Source organism: Scyliorhinus torazame, chromosome 7, assembly GCF_047496885.1.
Source record: "Scyliorhinus torazame isolate Kashiwa2021f chromosome 7, sScyTor2.1, whole genome shotgun sequence".
In the NCBI taxonomy this organism is placed as follows: domain Eukaryota; kingdom Metazoa; phylum Chordata; class Chondrichthyes; order Carcharhiniformes; family Scyliorhinidae; genus Scyliorhinus; species Scyliorhinus torazame.
Genome location: NC_092713.1, coordinates 217,833,248 through 217,857,795, shown reverse-complemented (window position 1 = coordinate 217,857,795; position 24,548 = coordinate 217,833,248).

The following is a 24,548-nucleotide window of genomic DNA, read 5'->3' as shown; positions in this document are numbered from 1 at the left end:
GGTTTTGTTCACTGCTTTGATCAACAGTGGGTAGACATTTAAAAATGTCTGCTGCTGGCTGCTTATACAAGGCAGATAGACCGTCATAGTCTTCCTCGTTCACGGCTGTCACTCTGGAGTCATCGCTTGTGGCCATTCTGGAGCCTGTCAATGAGCTCACTATGGAGGCCGGTATCACTCCCTCAGTGGAGTCAATCTGTGCTCTCGGTGTGGCGTCGCCTTCTGCTAGGATATATGACACGTGGTTGTCATCCATTTTGTCGACGAGCTGCCATGTCGTCATGGTACTGGATTCTCCCACCATGAGACTCGCATGGGACTTGGCATCCATGTTGCTGCTGCAATGATCATCAGATCCGGAGAACTGATCCATGGCTGAGTGGCATTCGTCAGCGAGTAAATCATCGCTTCTTGTCAAGGATGTGGCATGGTGCTCTATTTGTCCAATGAGGAACTCATCCCCTGAGTAATCATCGTCAATGAACAAATCTTTTGCAATGTATGTTATTCTCTAATTCTGAATAACGACTGTAGACTTACAGTTAACACAAACACTTTATTCAAAGGGTTCGTTCTGCTTCCAGAGCTCAACTAGATGTAGAACAGTCAAGAGGTATCACCAGTGAAACAAAAGTAAACTGCCTATGCTAAGCTATCCCTGTGTGCTGCTGCTCTCTAGCTCTGTGCTTCTAGAAGAGGTGGATCCTGCCTTGGGCTGGACCCTTTATACCTATCTCTGATGCTCCCTCTAGTGATGCTGTGGCTGTCACATCTGTGCTGCAGTCCATTGTGTATGTGCAGATGTATGTACAGATGTACAGATCACTACATCCCCCCCTTTTGACTTGATATGTTTTCTAGACTGGCCTCAAGAAAACTGTACATAACAAGTGGTAAGAATAAGCAAAGCTGCACACTGTGAAAATGATAAAGTAATACAGAAACAATTAACAGTGTTATGAGTCCATCGTGAGAAATGTTCATATTTGTCTTGTGGGCGTGTTGAAGTGTCTAGCCGGTCGGGTGCCTTACGGCTTCTGCTGGAGCATCTTAACGGTGGTGGTGGGGATGACGGTTTGATGTCATCATGAGTACTGTCAGGCGTTGTGTGGCGAGGAACGTCCTGTGGACAAATGGACTTGGTCAAGTCCAGTGTGGGAAACACCGGCGTTGTAGACCGAAGCATTAACAGATCCCGGCGGTTACAGCGAAAGAGTACTCCCGCCGCCTGCCTGATCACCGTGGCTGGCTCAGACCATCCGCCTTCTGGGTCCCTGATCCTGACGATGTCGCCCATGTTCAGTGGCTTGAGTGGGATCACATGTTGATCGTAGTATTGTTTTTGTTTGGACCGTAGTACCCGCCTTTTGTCAAGTACCAGAGCGTTATCGGGGTCTCGGAATTGAATCGCCAGGATGGTTGTCCGGATGTTCCTGCCAAAGAGCATCTGCGCTGGCGACAGTCCTGAGTTCAATGGGGTTGCTCGGTAGGACAACAGCGCTAGGTTGATGTCCGAGCGTGAGTCTGTTGCCTTGCTAATAAGCCGTTTAACAATGGGACACCTATTTCCACTTTCCCATTTGACTGTGGGTAGCGCGGACTGGACGTTACATGCCGAAAGCTGTAGCGGTCTGAGAACTCTTTCCATTCCCAGCTCGCGAAGCAGGGACCATTATCAGACATCACCGTGTGCGGAATTCCATGTCTCCTGGCACGCCTTGATGACAGATGAAGATGGGAGATCATGGAGTTTCAGTACCTCCGGATAGTTTGAGTAATAGTCCATGATCAAGACGTAATCACGTCCTGTGGCATGAAATAGGTCAATGCCCACTTTTGTCCACGGCGCCATTATGAGTTTGTGTTGCTGCAGTGGTTCTTTACGCTGTGCGGGTTGATGTCTTTGACAGGTGTCACATGTCATGACCATGTCTGTTATGTCTTGATTCATGCCGGGCCAGTACACAGCCTGTCGTGCTCGGCTTTTGCATTTCTCAATGCCTAGGTGGCCTTCATGAATCTTACGAAGCATCTCGGCGCGGTGTGTGGCCGGAATCACAATCTGCGCATTGCGTAGCAGCAGGCCGTCAACTTCAATCAGTTCTGACTTGACATTCTGAAATTGTGGACATTGTACCCTCGTCCAACCGAGCTGGAGTAGGTGCAGCACCCTCCGTAAGGTTACGTCTTTCTGCGTCTCCTGTCGGATTAGGCAAAGCTTCTCATCCGAAGCAGGCAAATTCTCCATGCATAACCGTGTTTGGGCCTCAATTTCTCTGATAGGGGCTGATGGTGCATTGTCAGTGCCAATTGATCGGGACAGCGCGTCGGCAATGGCAAGGTCTCTTCCCGGAGTGTATACTGGGGTGAAATCATACCTTCACAGCTTCATCATGATGCACTGCAGACGAGGTGTCATGTCATTTAGATCCTTGTCTATGATATGGACCAACGGTCTGTGGTCAGTTTCCGCTATGAACGTGGGCAGGCCGTACACATAGTCATGGAACTTCAGAATCCCAGTGAGGAGTCCGAGACATTCTTTTTCGATTTGTGCATATCTGCACTCAGTTGCGGTCATGGCCCTGGACGCGTATGCCACCGGGACCCAGTCAGACTGGTCGGCGCCAATCCCGTCCTGGCTGGCGTCAGTGGAGATCTTGGTGGGTCTGGTTGCGTCAAAGAAAGCAAGGGTCGGTTCCCTTGTAAGTTGCTGTTTGAGAGCCACCCATTAATTTTGGTGACGTTGTGTCCACTCAAACGCAGTGGTCTTTGGTATGAGATTGTGTAAAGCTGCCGTCCGTGCGGACAGGTTTGGGATGAACCTGCCGAGGAAGTTGACGAAGCCCAGAAATCGTAGCACCGCCTTCTTGTCGTGTGGCGCCTTCATGGTCCATATTGCAGTGATTTTCACCTCATCAGGGCTGACACCCTGAGATGATATGGTGTCACCCAAAAAGGTTACAGATTCCTTCGCAAATGTGCATTTTGCCCGGTTCAGTTTCAAACCATATTCATGAATCCTCTGAAACACCTTCTTCAGACGACAGAGGTGTTCTTCTTCAGTGGTGGACCATATGAGGATGTCATCCACAAAGATTCTGACGCCCTGGATGCCCTTGGTCCATTATCCTGTGGCATGTGATTGAAGCAGAAACGTCCACAGTAATCTGCTCGAGTCATTGAGCTGTATCTGCCAAAATCCCTGTGAGGCGTCGAGTTTGGTGAAGATACGCGCATTCGCCATCTGAGATGTGATCTCTTCACGCTTGGGGATGGGGTAGTGTTCCCAGCAAATGTTCTGGTTCAGGTCCTTCGGGTCTATGCATTTGCGAAGATCTCCAGAAGGTTTCTGAACACAGACAATGGAGCTAACCCAGTCAGTCGGCTGTGTGACTCGCGATATCACACCTTGTGACTGCAGTCTGTTGAGTTCCGCTTTCAACTTCTCCTGCAGTGGAGTTGGAACCTTCCTGAGCAGCTGAATGACGGGTTTGGCGTCTGTCTTCAGCATGATTTTGTATTGGCAGGGTACGGCGCCCATGCCTTTAAATATTTTGGGATATTCTTGTAGCATGCTGTGGACTTTAGCTTCCAGGCTTGCTGGATCCTGGGTGTGCATGTAAATGCGTTGCACCAGCCGCAGGTCTTTGCAGGCCTGAGCGCCTATGGTCGTTTACAATCTCGAATCGTAGCTGCTTGCGTATCGTCTTGTTATCCACCCGGAGATGGCAGGATCCCTTTGAGGGATCTGGTTGCCGTTGTAGCCCTTCAGCAGACATGCAGCGGGTATTATTTCATGGTCTCCTGGAATCGAATGGAGATCCTTACTCGTGAGGAGGTTAGCTGAGGCCCCCGTGTCAAGCTTGAAGACTAATGGAAAGTCATTGACTTGCACAGTCGCAGTCCACTCACTGCAGGAATCAATGCTGTTGACCGGGTGAGGCGTGGCGATTGTTGCCTCATGTTCCTCAATTGTCTCGATCGTGTCCGCGACAAACGAGTTGTCACAAGCGAGGTTGTCCTCATCCGAGGAATACTCATCATTGTTTTTTTTGTGCTCCGTTGAGTCTATGAATCCGGCAACCGGCAGGGGCGGGATTCACGCCAGCCCCCGGCGATTCTCCGACCCGGCGGGGGGTCGGAGAATCTCGCCCTGGTCTCTGATGAGGGAGTCACGGAGGTTTTCAAAGTTGCAGGATTGAGCTAGTAATTTTAAATCAGTTACAAAACTGTGAAAGATTCTCCCGGTTTTTGTAAACGCCTGGTGAACTTGAATCTTTCAAATATCTCATTGACTTCAGATTGACTGTGGGTTTCAAATGTTTTGATGATTATTTCCAGCTTGCCCTTGTCCTCCCCTTCCAGGTAGGTCAAGGAATTATATATTTCTAATGCCTGTGGACCTGCCAGGGATAAGAGCAAGGCGATCTTCCTGGCATCAGGCGCTGAGGTTAGATCCTTAGCTTCTAGATATATTTTGAACTGTTGTATAAATAGTTTTCAATTGGGTCCATCGTGCCGATTGGTATCTGAAGGGTCCGAATGCTGTGAGGCCTTCCTTGGTTGAATGTCTGGTTTAAGTTCTCTACTCTTGCTGGTGTCTAGATGGCTTGCTGAAACCACTCCTGGTACTGTATGTTATTCTCTAATTCTGAATAACGACTGTAGACTTACAGTTAACACAAACACTTTATTCAAAGGGTTTGTTCTGCTTCCAGAACTCAACTAGATGTAAAACAGTTAAGAAGTATCACCAGTGAAGCTAAGGTAAACTGCCTATGCTAGGCTATCCCTGTGTGCTGCTGCTCACTAGCTCTGTGCTTCTAAAAGAGGCGGATCCTGCCTTTAGTGATGCTGTGGCTGTCACATCTGTGCTGTAGTCCTTGGTGTATGTGCAGATGTATGTACAGATGTACAGACCATCACAGCATGGATTTGTCATTGTGCTCTTCTCTTTAGGTGTTGCAAACGGTATGTTTCAGGGTGCTGCAGCAGTGATTTTTAACTGTCAGCGGAGGCTCGAGCTTCATTCTGTCGCTGGGGAAAATAATTTTTTGTTTTGAGACTTTAAAGCCCTTTTTGTTCACTTTCGGGCATTTTGGATGAGGCGTGGTGATGTAAGGTTCCTCCGCGACTGTGACCGTGGCCACACGGTAGGAGCCGTCATAGGCAAGGTCATCGTTTTCGGACAGGTAATCACTGAATATTGGTTGGCGGTCCATAGATGCCACGTTCCGAACGTCGCAGGGTCTTAGTTGTTGTCCCGTGGAAGTCATCTGTAGTCCACACCTCAGGCACTGTTTGCCATAAGCTGGACATTGCCCTTTTAAGTGGGCGTGTCCGCAGTTATGACACGTCATGACGCCGTCCTGGCAGGTTCGCGCATGTGCAGTAGCATTCTCAGCCAGTTCCAGTCTCCGTGCGAACTGCGCATGTGTGTGGGCCACTTGCAGATTCGCGCGCGTGGGATTGCCGGTGGAGGAGCGCCTTCGAGAAGCCTGGGCCACCATTTTGACTGCTCCAACCTCGTGATGGAGGCCTTGGTCCCGGTAAGTAAACTGTTGACATTGTGCTTCAGTGATTTCATGAGCAGAACATAGTTGTGTAGCCATTTCACGATCTAGATTTTTGTGCTTAAGGAGAGATTTTCTGAGTCCCTCATCAGAAATGCCACTGACAATCTGGTCTCTGATGAGGGAGTCACGGAGGGTCTAATAATTACAGGATTGGGCCAGCAGCTTTACGTCAGTGAGAAAGCTGCTGAACGATTCTCCTGGTTTTTGTATACGCCTGGTGAACTTGAAGCGTTCAAATGTTTCATTCACCTCCGATTTGCAGTGGGTATCAATTTTTTTTATAATTGTGTCCCACTTATTTTTGTCCTCCCCTTTGGCATAGGTAAATGAGTTACATATCTCCAGGGCCGGTTTTCCTGCCGCAGCTAAGAGGTAGGCAATTGTTTTTTATCTGGCGCTGCGGTCATGTCCTTAATTTCCAGAAACAAATTAAATTGTTGCAGGAAAATCTTCAAATTATACTGGAGATTACCAGGGCTTCTGAGGTGTTCTGGAAGTGATTCCACCTTACCGGTTTGTGCCCAAGAGATCCGAGTGTAGCGATGCCTTCCTTGGCCGAATATCTTATCTGAGTTTTTTTTTCTCTTGTCTGTCGAACCTAAGCTAGCTAGTTTCTAGTTTTGTTGTTAAGACCAACACACTCCGTGGTACCACGTAGTGTTACCTGCATGGTCGATAACACGTGTTACTCAATCCTTGGCTGATGGTAAGGTCCTCTGAATCTTGTTGAAGACTCAAACTCGTCCAGTAACAACAAAGGTTCATTGAGTAACTATAACTATTAATGCGTGAGTTCTTTACCTTAACTAGGAATTGGATAACAAGATTTAACAATTGTAACTAAATGTAACTCCACTAGCTATCTATGTGATTCTGATGTTTCCCTGTTCACAGCACACCCGAGAGAGAGGGAGAGATCCCGTGTGGCTGCCCTTTATACCCCTGTTGGTCCAGCCCTCTGGTGATCATGTGGTGCTGCTATCTACCCATTAACCCCTTGTGTGCATGCACCTACAGAGATCACCACAACATAGTCTCTCAAGCAGAAAATCCCACCCCACTTTACCCAAAGAGTGGTGAGAATGTGGAATAGGTTGAAGTGAATAGTGTAAATAAATTTAAGGGGAAACGGGACAAGTATTTGTGACAGAAAGGAATAGAGGTTAACTTTGGCAAATGTCGGTGAGGAAAGATGAAATGGTCTCAAGTGGAACTTAAAACGGGCATGGACAGGTTGTGCCGAATGGCCTGTTCCTGTGCATTATATTCAAGGTACTGGTTTGTTTTCTATTCACATTGTTCCTTGATAATTTAATTTCTCTGTTGCTCTTTGCACCCTACTAATTTTTGTGACTTCTCTCCGAGCCCCTTCGCATGTTTTCTCCCTCGCCATGCTTTCCTCTGCTGCCTATGAACTTAATTCCTTACCTTCAGTTTTTCTCTATGTTTTTATTCATTCAATACCTCTCATTGTTTGTTCCTGTTTTAAGCGGAATGTGCTTTTCCTGGAAGGTGTTGAAATGTTGCCCATTGCTGTTCTACATTATTGTTTGCCAATACTTTTGCTTATTTCAACATCCCAAGTTCTATTCTCTGCCCCTCAAAATCAGTCTACTGCCGTGTTTTTGACATATTTATGCCCTTTTCAATTATTAACATAAACCGTATAATATTACGGTCGCTATTGCGGAGATTGGTTTTACCATTGCATTTTTTATTGACAGTACTGCCTTTTAGTGATGCAAACCGAAAGATCAGTCAGAAGTGAGCTTTGGGGTTCCCTGAGATTGCTCAAGTGGTTCTGATGGAAGAGGCAGCAGCTGGTTCTGAATACAGTAAGTAGCTAAAATGGTGACCAGCATGATAACAATGGGAGCAACCGGCAAGGCAACTTATTTAAGCTCCTTGCTCATTCTTGCGGGCCAAGTGAATGAAATACTATCCCTCTTTTTGATAAATGTTTAATAGAAAGTGGAGATTTGGGGGAAGCTACATCAGAAGGCTGGGGGAAAAGATTCTCATAAAATGGGTGTAGTTCCCAAAATTAAGAAATAAATTGGTCTCTGAAAATAGCAGTAATTTAAAGCCATGTATGGCCTCCTTCTTGGCACACAAATAAACATTTCTTTGTATTCTGCCAAATGCATGGAGCAAGTCTCGTTGGGCTGAAAATAACTGTCAGACCATTGGACCTAAAGAGATTGCCCATATTTAACTATGTCTTACTGAAGTAATGGATCCCTAGTGTTTGGAACTGGATGCTGGAACATGCACTGATTATTGATGACTGTTAAAAAACATTTGTACTGGAATTCAGAGGATCCAACTCTGAAGTTTAAATTACAACAACAGGGGACAGCCATTTCTAGATTGCTAGAAGACATCATTTCTTATCAGCAGCGCCCCAGAGAGTAAAAGCACCTGCTTTTCAAATCCATTCTGGTTTTGACCTACTACTGCACAGACTGGAATTCAATCTCTGGACAGCTCCAAGTCACGAATTCATCACCAGATTGCCAGGGGTTGTATGTACATCTTGACTAATCCTCAGCATTTCGATGCAAATTCACATTTTATTGCAAACTTCCCTCCACTATTTATCTCTCAACGAACATCATTGAAACAATGTCATTATGACATTGCTGATGGTGGGGCCTCACTGTGTTGCCTGCCACATTTCCAACATTACAACAGTGACGACACTTCAGAAGCATTCCATTGGCTGTAAAGCATTTTTCAATATTCTGAAATCACGCAGGGTGCTGTGTCAATGCAAGTTTGCCTTTCTTTATTTTGTGATTGAGGTAAATTTGCGCTCAATGTTACTGAAATAACCCTCGCCACAACCTCAAAGGCATAAAGGTGTGATGGTGAACCTCCGCCACTGGTGGGATTTAGTATGGTGGGGAGCAGGGAATTCCAGCTTCTGTTCTGTCTACTCAAAGTCTTACCACAATTTTCACTGTTCATCCATTTATTTCTCTTCCACTCGTTCTGAGCAGCGGCCCAATTTCTAATTTCTGGTCCTGCACAGCATTACCTACAATCATGAAAAACATCTTTGAAGGATGAGCATTCCCACCTCATATTGGGTGGGAGTCAAGAAGAAGGGATGGGAATAGGTCCAGGACCTGGAGGTACACATTTTACTGCAATTGTATAGGGAATTGGTGAGGCCACGCCTGGAGTATTGTGTGCAGTTTTGGTCTCCTTATCTGCGGAAGGATGTTCTTGCTATGGAGAGAGTGCAGTGAAGGCTTACCAGGCTGATTCCTGGGATGGGGGACTGTCATAAGAGGAGAAACTAAGTCGGTTAGGATTATATTCATTGGAGGTTAGAAGTGTGAGAGGGGAACTCATAGCAATTTACAAAATTCTAATAGGATTAGACAGGGTAGATTCAGAAAGAATGTTCCCACTGGTGGGTGAGTCCAGAACTAGGGGTCATAGTTTGAGGATAAGGACTGCACACAATATTTTTAGGACTGAAGTGAGGAAAAATGTCTTCACCCAGAGAGTGGTGAACCTATGAAATTCACTACCACAAAAAGTAGTTGAGGCCAAAACGCTGTGTAATTTCACAAAGGATTTAGATATAGCATTTGGGGCTAATGGGATCAAGGGATATGGGGGGAAGGCTAGATCAGGGTAACAGGCTGAAAGGGCGGAATGGCCTCCTCCTGCTTCTATTTTCTATGCATGTTCCTACGTATCTCAGGATTTCCCGACAGTTTGTGTGAGATCTTACTTGGTTTAGAACCTCTATCCCAAACATGGTCTGTAGCTTCAGAAGGCATCTGGCCAAGGGGAAGGAACTCCCAGCCTAAAGTTTCCACTTGCTAGCCTGGGAATCTACTGACAGCCTAGCATGCCCAGAGAAAGCAGGCGTGTTGGTTGCCAGCCAGTCCTAGGTCACTGTGGCGGATCACTGAAGTTTTTAAAAAGTTTTGAACTATGGTTTTCACCTAACCCAAAGCAGCCAAACAACCTCCCTCAATTCTTGTGTCTTTCTCCAACTGGCAGATTCATGAAGTACACTCAGGTAACACAGGCATCAGGCGTTCTCCAGCTCTCCCATATGCTCTTTCTGGGTTCAAAGGGAACTTATGCATTTGGACTTAGCAAGTGCTGCCTCCACAAACTCACATCTTCAGAAAGTGAGGAACAAATCTTGGTGAAAATAGTGCTGAGAAGGATGCTGAGAAGTGCTGTCTTGTTCTGGTCACCTGGTCTACAATGATAGGAAAATGATTGATGTTGGGACTCCACCTCAGCTATGCAATTTATTTGTACACATGCCAGTGTAAGAATGAATGAAAAGAGGGTGTGCAAGACACCATCCAATTCCCAACCCAAATCTCTGGGGTGGTGTGGACCTTTACTTTCACGGTCTCCTGCCATGATTATCCAGTGTAGACGTCACAAGCAAATCAGTAGCATGGAGTTTGACATGCTGAGGCCCTAAGCAATGTTAGTTTAAGAGACCTCATAGTAGTACCAAAATAAGTGTATTATTCTAACGGAAAATATGATGGAAAAATAAATATTAAAGCTAAAGCTAGAGGGTGGCATGGTGGCCGAGTGGTTAGCACTACTGCCTCACAGAGCCCGGGGACCCGGGTTCAATTCTGACCTTGAGTGACTGTCTGGAGTTTACCCTTTCTCCTCGTGTCTGTGTGGATTTCCTCTGTGAGGACTGGTTTCCTCCCACAATCGAAAGATGTGCGTGTTAGGTGGATTGGCAATGCTAAATTGCCCCTTACTGTCGAAAAGGTTAGGTGGGGTTACTGGGTTACAGGATAGGGTGGAGGCGTGGGCCTAGTTAGGGTGCTCTTTCAGAGGGTTGGGGCTGAGCCAATAGGTAGAATGGCCTCCTTCTGCACTGTAGGGATTCTATGATATTTACATATATACATAGGCAAGGTGCAACAAAAAATGAACAATTTAACTAACATATATATCTTGCAATAAGATTATACATTCTGAAATATTTACAGATTTTTAAATTAGCATGTATGAACATTTTTAATCTGCAAAAATGCAAGACCAATTAACAAGATCAACACTTACTAAGCGGAAGCAGCGATACAACCTGCACAATACGTAAAACATTTTTTCTGTGATTCTTGGGCATCAATGACACTGATAGTGTCCTCAAATGATAAGCTTCGTAGTTTATCATTTTCTATGCACATAATGCTTAGTGCAGACAACCTTTCTTGCAGCATTCTTGACCGCAGTTCATTCCTTGTGTTTTTCAGCTACGAAAATGGACTTTCTCCTGAGCAGTTTGTTACCATTAGACTCAGAAAGTGTCACAATATTGCTTCTCCATGAGGGAAAGCCAGTTGGTATTTACCTTGGACAATGGCTTGATACAGATCCTGATGGAACAAAGTTCCTTTATCTGAATAATCTTCCTTGATATAAGTTTGGAAGTGCTTTATTTCTCCAACCAGGTTAACATCAACATCATCAGGATAATTTTTCCCAGCTGTTTTCCGAGGCATCAACATCAACCAAAAACAAAATAAAATGCTTGCAGCTTTTTCTTATATGGCTGTGCTTTTCTTCAAGTTGGTTTTAAGTGCATCCATCATCGGAGTAAAGGATTTCACTCGAAACCTATCTCATGGAGAAAGTGTTTTGTCAGCTTTTGGTGCAGCACCATCATTGACTTATGTTTTTCTCACTCTTTTCCTTCTATTCACACATTTGTCATCTGCAGTGAGCAGGTTTTCTTTTGTTTTGAGTTCAATTTCGTCAAAGCTTCCTCAGGTCTCTTTCAAGAAGTGAGAGAGGTTTGCACATGTGCTGAGAGCTATCTGTGGATCCTGTTAGGCCTGAATGGTTTTATGGAACTGATCTACAAATCGATTCGAGCGTTCTAACATGAATACAAATTCCTCCATTCTCTCCTGCAGAATCCCAGCCTTTCTCCTGGTATCACCTTTTTCGTTGTCATCAATATGAAGGTGAGTCAGAACACCAATAATTGAACCATAACTCTCAGCCATGGCTGAAGTGGTGTGATGGAGATGTATTGTTATGATGGAATCAGGATCCAGTAATGATTTGAGTACTAACCAGTATTTTGTAGAAGCAGAGAGTAATGTGTATATTTGTTGCACAATAGCAAAATCTACTGGTGATAACTGTATGACTGATTATGATTGCGTCACATGTGTTATCACACTTTATTAAATTCTGTCTTTTTTTTAAAGAAGACACTTTAAAATAAAACTTTACTTTTATATTTATTATTGTCTTGAAAAAGCCATATCAGGCATTTTTTATGAGTAATCAAAGCATCTAAATGGATCATGTTATTGTCAGAGATCATAGAATTCATAAAATCATAGAATTTACTGTGTAGAAGGAGGCCATTTGGCCGATCGAGTCTACACTGGCCCTTGGAAAAAGCACCCTACTTAAGCCCACACCTCCACCCCATCTCCGTAACCCAGTAACCCCACCTAACCTTTTGGAACACAAAGGGCAATTTAGCACGGCCAATCCACCTAACCTGCACATCTTTGGGCAGTGGGTGGAAACCGGAGCACCTGGAGGAAATCCACGCAGACACGGGGAGAACGTGCAAACTCCACACAGACAGTGATCCAAGCCGGGCATCGAACCTGGGACCCTGGAGCTGTGAAGCAACAGTGCTAACCACTGTGCTACCGTGCAGCCTATCAGGGGAAAGAGTGGCAGGGCGGATATAATTTATAGTTTTTTTCAGCACAGAGCCAGAATCTCAATAGGATGAATAATTGTATCGCCATATCGGTATATTTTTGCAATATCAGAACCAAAATAGCCAGTTTAGACAGTCTTTGACAGCTTCCACAAACCAGCTGTAAGCCTGGCTTCAATCACCTTTTTCATGGATGATAACTCTAAGTGACCATAATGTTTACAAACATCAACCACATCAAAGAGAGTTAAGTGCTGTCAATTTCCAAATCGGCACTTCAAAATCACTCAAGCGTAATGGGGCATGATTGGAATGCACTTAATTCTCTTTGAGTTAGGTTGTCCCTGTGGAGGGTCCCTTTAGTTAGTGAGTCCCTGTGGGTCCCTATAGTTAGGGGCTCCATGTGTGTGGTCTCCCTATTTATGGGGTCCCCCTATTTAGTGGATACTGGGGGGAAGGATGGGTTAGGTCACCCCTGTACTTGGGAAAACGGGTGGCACCCAGAGGATTTGGATGTGGGGGCTGCTTTATGGTACGGGAGGGGGAGACCCTGGGATTTGTTATCGGGTCATCTGCTCAATGAATTGCTTTGTGGGCACAAATCAGTAACAATTCACTTCCGGTAGGAGAACCTCGGGCTGGATTCACCGTTTCAGCGGGTAAGTGCCGACTCGAATGGAGAATTCGCGGGAGGTTCTAGACCAAAGATTTGGCAACGACCCCTCACTGATTCTGGGACTGGTGAGGGGCTAGCTGCTGCGCCGGATGAAGCTCCCGTCTCACTCAGAAAACATCTGGAGAATGGCAGGCTCCCTGGCCTTGCATGCGGATGGCGATGACCTGCAGCAGTCGCGCTATACATACAAAATGTGCCGGCTGTGCACGGACCAGACCCACCACCCCAATCCCACAGGCCACCCCCAGCAGTCCCCCCAGCCCTCGCGGAAGCCCCCCCCCCCCCCCCCCCCCACCGCCAGTGGCACGGATCCCAGCTGAGTGTGGTAACGCTGGACACAGTCCACAGCCGCCACACTGAGCTCCCAACTGCTGAGACCACATGTGTCCCGTGCGGTCGGGAACTCGGCCCATCGGGGGCGGAGCATCATGGCTGGACCTGCCGATGATACGTCAATGCTGTTGAAACGGCATGCGGCGCGCAACGCAATGGTGCCATTTCGGAGAGGGCGGAGCATGGCTGACCGGTGTCAAACCGACGCCAGCCCCGATTTGGGCGTTGATTCTCCGCCCGACCGCCGATTATGACATTGGCGTCAGGCAACGGAGGATCCCGCCCATAGTCTCCCAAATGGAGAATTTCACCCATTGTGTTGTGTTCATATGTTCAGGAGCTAAGAATTCAAACTGATAGGTGTTGAGATTGAGTTGCTGAGGTGATTGTCCCTTTAAATGCGACCTATCAGGGTAAGAGTCACATGGTCAGTGTGATCAATGGGGAGTCAGAATGTGAGATCACCCCAGGGGACGGAGCCTTCTTAGGTAAAGAGACATTTTTGGGAGCTGGTTACAGTCATGAGGCTGCTGTACAATTCTTATTACTGTGGTAGTCACCACTGTTGTATTATATTGTATATACTGCACTGCATATGAGGGCATTACGGTAAGGCCCCTGTACTACAGGTACGGGGGTAAATCCCTGCCTGTTGGCTCCGCTCAGTAGGCGGAGTATAAATGTGTGTGCTCTCCGAACGGCAGCCATTTTGGCGGCAGCTGTTGGAGGCCACACATCTCTGTGTAATAAAGCCTCGATTACTCTCTACTCTCGTCTCGTCGTAATTGATAGTGCATCAATTAATAAATACTACCTTTTCAGCAATTCAGTAATGAAGTCTGTGAAAGCGCATCTTTACAGTTGCGCTTTACTTTGCCTAACCATTATATCAACACCAGATTAGACAAGTTCCTGATGGTATTTGTACAGCTGATTTCCTCTATAGTAGTAACACATGTTTGAAGGTGTTTTTTTTTAAAGAATTATATTTTAAAAAGCATTTTGTGTACCATTTAATCCAATTAAACAGGCTAGCTCGCACACTGCGGTCGGTGATGACGTGGGTGACCGACTGCTAGAGTTTAAAATTGACAGGACACTGGAGGCTGAGCCTAGACCAGCAGTGGCTATTCCTAGGCCTAAACTTTTTGCCTGTCAGATGCGAGCACTTGGCGGGACTCAGACGGGTGCGAAACGCACTTCCCGCCGCGAGCAGCCCTGGAATGTAATTGCATGCTGGCTGGCCAATTAACAAGCAGCCAGCATGAATTGCGTGCTGGAAAAGGCTCAGCGCTGCCCGGCATAGTGGGAAGAGGGCGGGCATTAAGAAAAGGGGGAGGCTGGGCTGGCGCTTTGAATGAATTCCCTCAGGGGCGCAGCTGCTGCGGAGCTGTCTCAGGGAGCTGCAGACTTGTAAAACGTAAATAGCGATGGGAAAACTATGCAGTGTCTAGACAGCACATTCAAACACTAACCTCAGACCACACATGCCTTTTAAAAGTTGCAGCTGAAAGTAAAGGTCACCTGGCCCATCGGCCCACCCTCCAACTAAAAAAGCAGACGGCCACGTAAAATCCAGGTCGCTTAGCCCCTTAATAGGTTAATTTTTTTGCTTGATTGTTGGTGGGCTCACTTCCAACTTTCGTGTGCGCCTGCCAACTGGAATATTGCGTGAGTGCACAATGGTGTCAGGATGCATCCCAATGTGTTTTCATGCAATTTCACATACATGTGGGCCAGCCACCTGTTCACCAAATCAACATAAAATTGTGGCCCTGCTCTTTCAGGATTTACAAAATCATTTCAAACTAACCCTTTAAATTATCTTAGCTTTTGGCTGCATATTAAATCAGAGGCCCAGGCTAATGTTCTTGGCTTTAAATCCACCGCGGTAATTATTTGAATTTAAATTCAATTAATAAAATCTGGAACATAAATAAAAGCTAGTTCCAGGTACAACTATCATCGATTGTCGTAAAAATCCACCTTGTTCACCAATGTCATTTAGGGAAGTAAACCTGCTTCCTTACCTAGTCTGACCTACACATGTGACTCCAGGCTCATGGCTGGCGGGTTGGCTCTTAAATGGCCTCTGAAGTGGCCGTGTGAGGTACCCTCAATAATGATGCTTAGAGATTAAACTGTAAAGAAGGCTTTATTAGGCTAATAACTATGCTACAGATTTGGACGAGAGCTGACTGCTATACAGACCATGAGGCAGGCCTTTATGTATGGCTCCCAGATGGGCGGAGCCAGAGGCGGAGTCCCCAGGGTTCCAAGCCTGGCCTTAAAGGGGACATCACCTTACATGATGATAAGGCAGTAACCGTTCATCACACCGTGAAAAGCCACTCAGTTCCAGGGCAATTAGGGACGGGCAACAAATGCTGACCGTTCTAATGATGCTCACATCCCAGAAAAGAATAAAGAGAAAAAAAAGGGAAAATCATAACAAGGAGGGAAACTTTAAAATTAGAGCTTCTCCTACTTCTATGCTATGTAGCTGATTAAAATGCATGTGGTGCACGCTCCAGCCAGTTCAATACTAAAATGACCATCAGTATCCCACATATATCATTGAATGCACATTGCCACTTTCTTCAGTGATCATGGGGTTGTAAGTCTCCTGACCACAGGGTCCTTATCTCCCTCTTAACACTTAGTGAAAATTGGCTCCCATAGGTAGGAAAGCTAGCAAAAAGAGATGTTTGGGTCACCAGCTTAAGTCTTCATTTGGGAATGGCATATGGCATGGAAGGATGAACTTCAAAAGTCAGGGAGAAATAGGAGTGGAATGCAAGCAAATAGAATGGACCTGTTAAAATCCATCAAAAGTAAACAGATGCTCCATTCGACATACAAATAGCTATGTACGGAAGAAAGTGAAAAGGACTGTAAGTACCTAGGTGTACGGAATTAATGAGCACAATAGACTGGAAATTTTACTTTATTAAGTACACTGCTCTTGATTTCAAGTTCTACAGATCTTACTCTCCAGTTACTTATGACCATAAAAGGAGCAATCCTACTTCTTGGTGTTCATTCAAATAAATGTTCTCTATCATGAGTAATCATTTCAGGTGCCGCTAACATGGTGTAAATGGTGCAAAAATTTCCACTGGCCTTCTTGATAACACGATCGTTATATCAGTGGTAGCAACATTGACATCTATACATAAATTACTTTCTTCCCATAGCCATAGTTGAACAGTTTATTCTTCATTCACGTGTTTTTTAATGCCCAGAACATGAGGAATTTCTGACATTCCCCAGGTGCTATTCAAATACTTTTAATTCTTTTAAACTGCATGTTCCAAACTATATCCTGTCAGTCATCAGCTACTCTATAAATCTCGCAATTCACCCCATTAGTTCCAAATAAGCCAACTCTGTCCTTTCTATTTTTCTTAATCGCTGGTTTCTCCTCTCTGTATTTCATAACTTTGGAAGTTTGAAAGGACTCTTTATAACCCTGTTCTTGGAGGCAAAATTAAAAAGCCAAACTCATACAATTTCAGATACAATGAAAATGGTGGGTTCAGGAATAACCACTGTGGATGCCACTAAATTAGAGAGGATGACCAGTTGTCATTACAGCTGTCCCTTGGTCAAGGGGCATCTACTCTGGTTTGAACGTTTCTGCCATGGGTCTTCATCTGACTGAACAGGTAATAATAATAATCTTTATTGTCACAAGTAGGCTTACATTAACACTGCAATGAAGTTACTGTGAAAATCCCCTAGTCGCCACATTCCGGCATCTGTTGGGGTACACAGAGGGAGAATTCAGAATGTCCAATTCACCTAACAGCATGTCTTTCGGGGCTTGTGGGGGGAAACCGGAGCACCCGGAGGAAACCCATGCAGACACAGGGAGAACGTACAGGCTCTGCATAGACAGTGACCCAAGCCAGAAATCAAACCTGGGACCTTGGCGCTGTGAAGCAACAGTGCTAACCACTGTGCTATCGGTTGATTCTTAACCGGCAGATCTTTGGGAAGATGGGGCAGGATGTCCCATGGATTACTGGAATTTCCTTCCTGTCCTTGCCCCCTCAACTGCCATTCTATCCTTCCCTGGAACACTGGCTATTTGAGAATTGAGAGAATAGAACTTGGCAAGGCAGACATTTTTAAACAAACCAGACACACTGTCCAGTCCATCAAAGCTGATTTTGCAGGAGTTTTGACTGATTGCTTGTGAAGCTGTCTTCAAGAAGGATACCAGCAATTGTTCATTGGTCCTCCCATTGAATCCAAAGGATTTGATGGAGGCATTACTGATGGAATTTCTCCAGCATTCGAAGGTGTTAGTGATACACAATCCAGGTCTTCCTGCAGTACAGGAGTGTGGTGACGCTAATTGCACTGTACACTAGGATTTTTGTTGACATCTTGAGGTCTTTGTTGTCCAGCACTTTTGTAGTTGTCCAGTGTTTTGTAGAAGGCTGACCTTGCACTCGATCCAGTGTTGGATCTCCTCAACAAATGTGAATTTTTGAGAGAGGTGGCTGGGCACAAAAAAGTACTCAACGTATTCCAGGGTCTCTCCTTCAACTTGTATGGGGGTGGCATATTTGGATGACCGGGTATGGTTGATATGAGTTTTGACAAAATTCAAGGATAGTCCGGGTTTCTTGTATGCAGAATTGAAAATAGAATGAGTGTGTCTTACAAATCTAATGATGGGAAGTGACACTGCAATCATCTGCAAACTGTAGGTTATATATATCTACGGTGGTCTGTTTAGTTTTGGCATGGAGGTAGCTGAGGCTAAAGAGTTTCCTAGCTAGACGGTACTTAATACTGACATCAGAGGGCCATTGATCTTTTATGAGGTAAAACGTCGCTGTCAAGTCGATTGTAAATCGTATGGAAGCTATCACAGACTTCTTGACCCTGATCCAAATCTTGAAGGTTCCTGTTTCAGGTCTTCAACTCAAGTCAGTGACATCATGAAACAATTGCAAGACTGTGATTAAATTTCTTGGATATCCAAATCTTTGGAGCTCAAACCATAGACCCTCATGATTTACTGGATAAAATGCTTTGGTCAGGTCGATAAAGCAAATTAAAAAGCCCCTGATATTAACTTTTATTAAATATTTTCCTTCGATTTGTCTGGCAATAAAGACCATGTTGGAGTGCCCTCTGGAACATCTAAAGCCACATCGTGTCCCTGGGAGAATGTCCTCAGCCACAGGAAGTATTGTGTGTGATTCAGCGAGTTTTATTCCCACCCAACTCCATTCGACGCTGTGCATGAAGTCTGGATGTGAGCAAACATCCACCAGCTTTGAAAACCTCAGCTTGGAATACCAGCTCACCCATTCGTGGTGGTTCACCCGTAGATTCTACACAGGGTGCTTGGGATAACTTCGAGAGTATCAGCTGCCACCATGGATTCACATTTGTTCAAAAAGTTATTTGCAGTATTGATGTGTGGCACATGTTATCCTTAAGAAGAGGAACCCTATCCTGTGAGTGAAAGATGATTTTGTCCATTTGACCTTGCGGCTACAAAAAAAAACATGTCATGATGTTCCGCGTATTGCTAGATGGCTTGAATTTTCTTTTCCCACTGTTTATCATCCAGATTCATCGTCCAGCATCAGCCTTGAGCTGATGGAATGCTGCCTTCTTGACTTGTGACCTTCAGTTGGTGTGCCAGGCAATGAAGGCTGCTCATTTCATTAATATGTTACATCTTGAATGGGAGTTGTTTCCCAGCTCTGACAAAGGTTCACAGACTTGACATGGTGGCCTAGATTTTGCAGGGGTAGCGATGGCCAGAGTGTCAGCATTCCCTGTCGTTACCATGCTGAAACTGGCATCAAATTCCAGAGTCTGCACATGCGCAGAAAGAAACGAAACCCCAGAGGTTGCTGGCAGTGATTCTACACTTCTCCAGAGGGTGCAATGTTGAGCCACCCCTGCTCCACCAGCTTCAGACTGCAATCAATGGGAAGTCAATTAAAAGGATCAGAAGTTTCACTCTTAGGCTATTAATTGCACTGTAAACATCCGTGAAAAATTTACAATTGACTGAATGAGGTGTATCTTCATTTTTAAAACCAGTCTAACTTCAATATTTCTGTTAAGTATTCACACAGGCTCTGATAATCAATTTAATATTTAAAGTTTCTTCATAATGATGAAAAGAATTCCACATATATCTAATTTGTTTAGCATTATTTTTGCTTCTACCGTAATTCAATCACACCCATTCACTTTACTATTTGAAAAATTAAATTAGAAGTGATGCAATTCAGTTCTTTAATCTTCCTCCTTAGCTATGTGTGAATACTTCAGTGAGTTATTAGTTGCTTACCTGCTTACTGAAATCAATGTGGCTGCACACTCATTGCCTTGACTTGGGGCCAGATTTAAACTGCCATCCAGAAGGGGGAAATCCATGCTGCAGAGACTGCTTTGTGGTCGGCCTTCTTCGAAGTCAGCGGCGAGCACCATTCTCTTGCCAGTGACTGTAAAATCATCCCTGTATCCCTTTCTACAGATGCTACCTGGCATGCTGAGTATTTTAAGTACTATCTGCCGACATACCAAGATGGCAGTCCTGCTCCAGGGCAACATCCTGGCGGGATGTGTAAGTGGTGAGCTTTTCGATCGAAAACAACATTGATGGGAACTTGTGGTTAGAATTCGAAAACTGTAATTGTGGGAAAATGCCATTTCCTCACTCTCTCAGATCGGTGCTATTTTTATTTATTGAGGATTTCTTTTAATAAATCCTACAGCAGGAAATCCAAATTGTCATCAGTTCAGTTGTTTGTTGCAATCTGAATTGAGAAAAGCAAAAAATCCCAAAATTATATAATCTTTTTTGGTGATGTTGCCAATGTGCCAAACTTGTAGCCAAATCAAGTCACGATTTATTGCTTCTGATATGTCTGCCCAATCCAATATATCTGTTGCTCAGCTTTGTTCCGTTACTGTGTGAGAAAATCTCTGAACACCCACCCCCCCCGCCCCCCCCCCCACCCCACCCACTGCTTCGACCAACAAAGTAGTTCTGTTTATTGCTTACAAGGCTCAGTGTTATTTTTACACCAGAGACATGATACATTAGCTGGAAATAGTAAACAGGATGTATGTTTGATACTCTGCCCAGAAATTTGTCTTCAGCCCAAAACATTAGAAGTGCAAGCATATAATTGTATTAGCACACCTTGACAAGGTATTCCAGTTGTTGCCATCATGATTATGCCTAGAAGAGGCTTGAAAGCCAGCACTAAACCATAATTCAACATTATGGGCGGAATTCTGCCATTTTGTAATGAAGTACGGTGGCGGGTAGTGCCGGTGGCATGCGTCCTACTGGCCAGAAATAGTAGGATTCACATTCCAGATTCTTGGAAGTTCATCAATTATGCACAAGCGTTACCTCCGAGTTTCCTAGCAGGTCAGCAGCAGTCACCCAGCTCTACCTGCGGATACCACTGGAGAATTGCTGGGTCCGTGGCCGCGCATGCGCACGGTGACAGTCAGCAGCGGTTGCGCCGTGCAACATGGCGCCGGCCACGCGCAGACCCGGCCTGCCAAATAGTGCCTCCCTTTAGCCAGGCTCACCAACCCGGACCACCCCCCACCAGTGGCCCCAGCCCTTGCCAGCGGATCGGCTCTCCCCCGACTGTGGCGACGCTGGACTCAGTCCGCATGTCCACCCCCCCCCATCCCTGCACCCCTAGCCCCGTCGGTGGCCGGCACCGTTGGAGCCTCCAGACCTGGCACCCGTCCCTTATGCCAGGGGTACCGTCGGCTGGCACTGCCCTCACCAGGGGTATGCACCGTGGCCTGTCTAGGGGCTAATGTGGGCGTAGCCCTGGGTGGGCCACCAACAGAAGGCGGCTGGGGGTGTGTGGTCCATATGGCTGCTGGTCACTCTGCAGAACCAGGGGCAAGGTGGGTGTTCAGTGGGTGCACAGCAATCTGGGATAGATGCCAACTGGCCCTGGGGATTTGTCTACCTTAATGTTTTTTAACACACCTAACACCTGGACACTGCCCCAGTCCAGTGGGGGGTTCACCCCGGCCACTCAGCCTGTACCCGCACCACCCCCTCCCTCCCTTGGCCCTGGCAGGGTGACCCCACCCCAGCCAGCGTCTGGCCCGGCAGCTCACAGTCGCTCCTCTCTGTGTCCTACTCCCTCTCCTTCATCAACCACCACACCGGTTTCACAATTTTTAAAAGCACAAGTGAACGGCACCATCAGGAACTCGGCCCATCAGAGGCGGAGAATCGTGGCGGCCCCAGAAAATACCTTGTCGGGCCCGCTAATGATATGCAAATAGTGTCCACTGGATGTGTTCCGGTACGCATTGACGCCGCTGTCGAGGTGATGGAGAATCGCGATTTAGCGTCAAATCAGCACCCGCCGAGAGTTTGCCGTCAAAACCTATTCTCCACCCAATCGTATTTTGCTTTTCGGCAAACGGAGAACCCGCCCCTTATCTTTAAAAGCATGAGTTTTTGTTGTTTCTAGCTGATTTGATGTTGATATCCAATTAACAGTGAGGCTCTTAAAATAATACTAATGATTGTTGCAAGTATTGTTTCTATTTAGAAGATTTCATGAAGGTTGAAGAACTGTGTAATATTTCCTTAAAGGCTTTCTTCATGCTTCACTTTTCAATTTCAATGACATCTTGAAGAATGGATTTTTTTCAGTAGAAAATGCTAAATAAAGATAAAATCCATGCAGTTTTCTTTTGTTTGGTATCTCCCACCCACACAGAGAGCAAAATCATTTACTGCCAGTCTCCCTTTGTTAGCTTCACTTCCCGTCCTCTGATTCCTCCCATACAATCCCGTCCCTTGTCTCTTCTTATTGCTTCTCCCTTCCCCTGTATGCTAACCTTCTCTCACATTCTGACAGCACCCCCTCTTTCCTCTCCTGCACCCTCTCATCCTTTTCTCTCCTCCTACCATTCCTACTTATTCCCATCTTATCCTTTTTCTTTTCTCGACTCTGCATCGCTACTCACATGTTTCTATTCTCTGCTTCCTACTCTTCTTTTATCTTCTCTCGTTCTCCCCAATTTTCACCTCTCCCTCATCTTGTCCTTTCTTTCCTGTACAATACTGTTGCAGATTTTTGAGTAACATATCCGATGTATACATGAAGAACATTTGGGCTGGATTCTCCGATTTTGAGGATATGTACGGAGCACGTGTCTGGTCTTATGACCAAAAAGTCAGTGCTGTCCCCGCCCCGATGCTCCGCCAGGTGGGGGCTAGCAGTCGCGCCACACCCTGCTTTACCTGCAGATACGGATGGAGAATTGCCGGGTCCGTGGCCGTGCATGCGAACGGCGGTGATCTGAGGCGGTCGTGCCGTACAACATGGCGCAGCTGCGCGGAGACCCAGCCTGCCAGATAGTGCCCCCCTGAAACCCCCTTGCCACCCCCTTGCCACTCCCCACAAGTACCCCCCAGCCACCACCGAAGCCCCACCCCGGACAGCGAAATGGTCCCCCCCCCCCCCCCCACCCCCCCACCCCCCCGCCCTCCCCTCCCCCGACTGTGGTGGCAATGAACACAGTCTGCAGTGGCCCAGCGAGGACCCCAAAAACGTTGAGCACACACACCCCACGCCATTGAGATATCGGCCCATCGGGGGCGGAGCATTGGGGGAGGACCTCTGGTGACGTCCTGAGGATGTCCCGATAGCGCGCGGCGTACTCAGCGATTACGGCATTTTTGAGGGGGCAGAGCTCCCAAAAAACGCACCTCCCCTGATTTTGCCGTAAAAAAGGATTTTCAGGCCAATCACCGAAAGCAATCGTCGGCACTCCGAGAAACCAGCCCGGAATTCTGAATCAAGTCTTTTGTGAAATTTACATGGAAGAAAATTTAATCTCGCCACCACGCGGTCACTAAATTGTGCTGCGTTGCAAAAATATTGTAATGCAGCACAGCTATATCAAAATATTGTTTAGTATAGTATCAGTATTTTAAAAGATTTTGAAAAAGACAGGGGGCTGATTTAACCAAATTGGAACTCAGTCCAGTGAGATGCGCGTTTAGCCGGGTGTTTCCCGGCGCTCGTAGCGTCGAGAAACACCACGCTATCCATTGGGACTCTGTTTCATTTCGGGGCTTCAATGGGGAATGCTCCATTGAGTCTGCACTTAATCCCGTTTCTTGCACTGAAGAGCATCACTCGCCGGAATTCCTCAATACAAGAAGAGACTGGGTCGTCATTTTTAAATGGCATCCTGGTCTCTCAACCTCCCCGTCACAACCTCCAAACCACCCAACTCATCTATAAGGGGATACTCAGACCCTCAAATTGGCAGGGCACTACCATGCTCAATTCCCACCATGGAAAAATGCCAGCATGACACATTGGCACTGTTAGCTTGGCAGTGCCCCTGCCAACAGATATGCCAGCTGGGTACCTTGGCAGTGCCAGGCACCCAGATGGCACTGCCAGAGTATTAGTCTGGCCATTCCAAGATGCCCAGGTGGCACCAGCTGTGCCAGGGTGCCACCCTGCCCAGAGGGTAAGCACCTTGGACCTCCAATCCCCTGGGAGACCTCCACAAGTACCATTCCATCTGGTCCCCATTTGTGCGGACTAGCACTGATCAGCACTCAGCCAAGATCTCGAAGACGAAGGGATTAGATCCCAGGGCCTTGGTAGATCTGGCGAGTGCATATTAGAGTGAGACTACCTGTCTCGATCTAATATGCATTTTTGCCAGATAGCGATCACACCCACAATGGGTGGGATTCTGATTGCTACGTCTCGTGAGTTTGCATTGGATCTTACAAAAGTGACGAGCCGGGCAGATCCCGGGAGAGGGATCTCCCGGCATCTACCGGATGTGGTGCCTTTCAGGAACAATGTCGTCACTATGTCGCGCCCAGGAAGTTTGGTTGAAAGTTTTATTGTTGCAAAAGACTAAACATTCAAAGGATAAATGCCAGAAAATTAGATCTCTTCTCCCGTCCCTTGCTGATAGATAATTAATCTACAGTTAGTTCCTTTCATAAAGCTGAAGGAAAATGTTGATGATCATCAAATGCAAATAAAATTCCACCCTTCAAAATCTTATTCATAATACTTTGAATGCTAAGAATCAGCTTCACAACAAATAGAAAAGCTAAAAGACTGCAATTGTCAATTTTAGGTTTTGTAATGCGCAATTATGGAGAATAAAGTGGTTTATTAATTCAGGATAAAATAGAACTTAATTACCTCCACTGAATTTTAAATCTAATCTAAAAGCAATACGT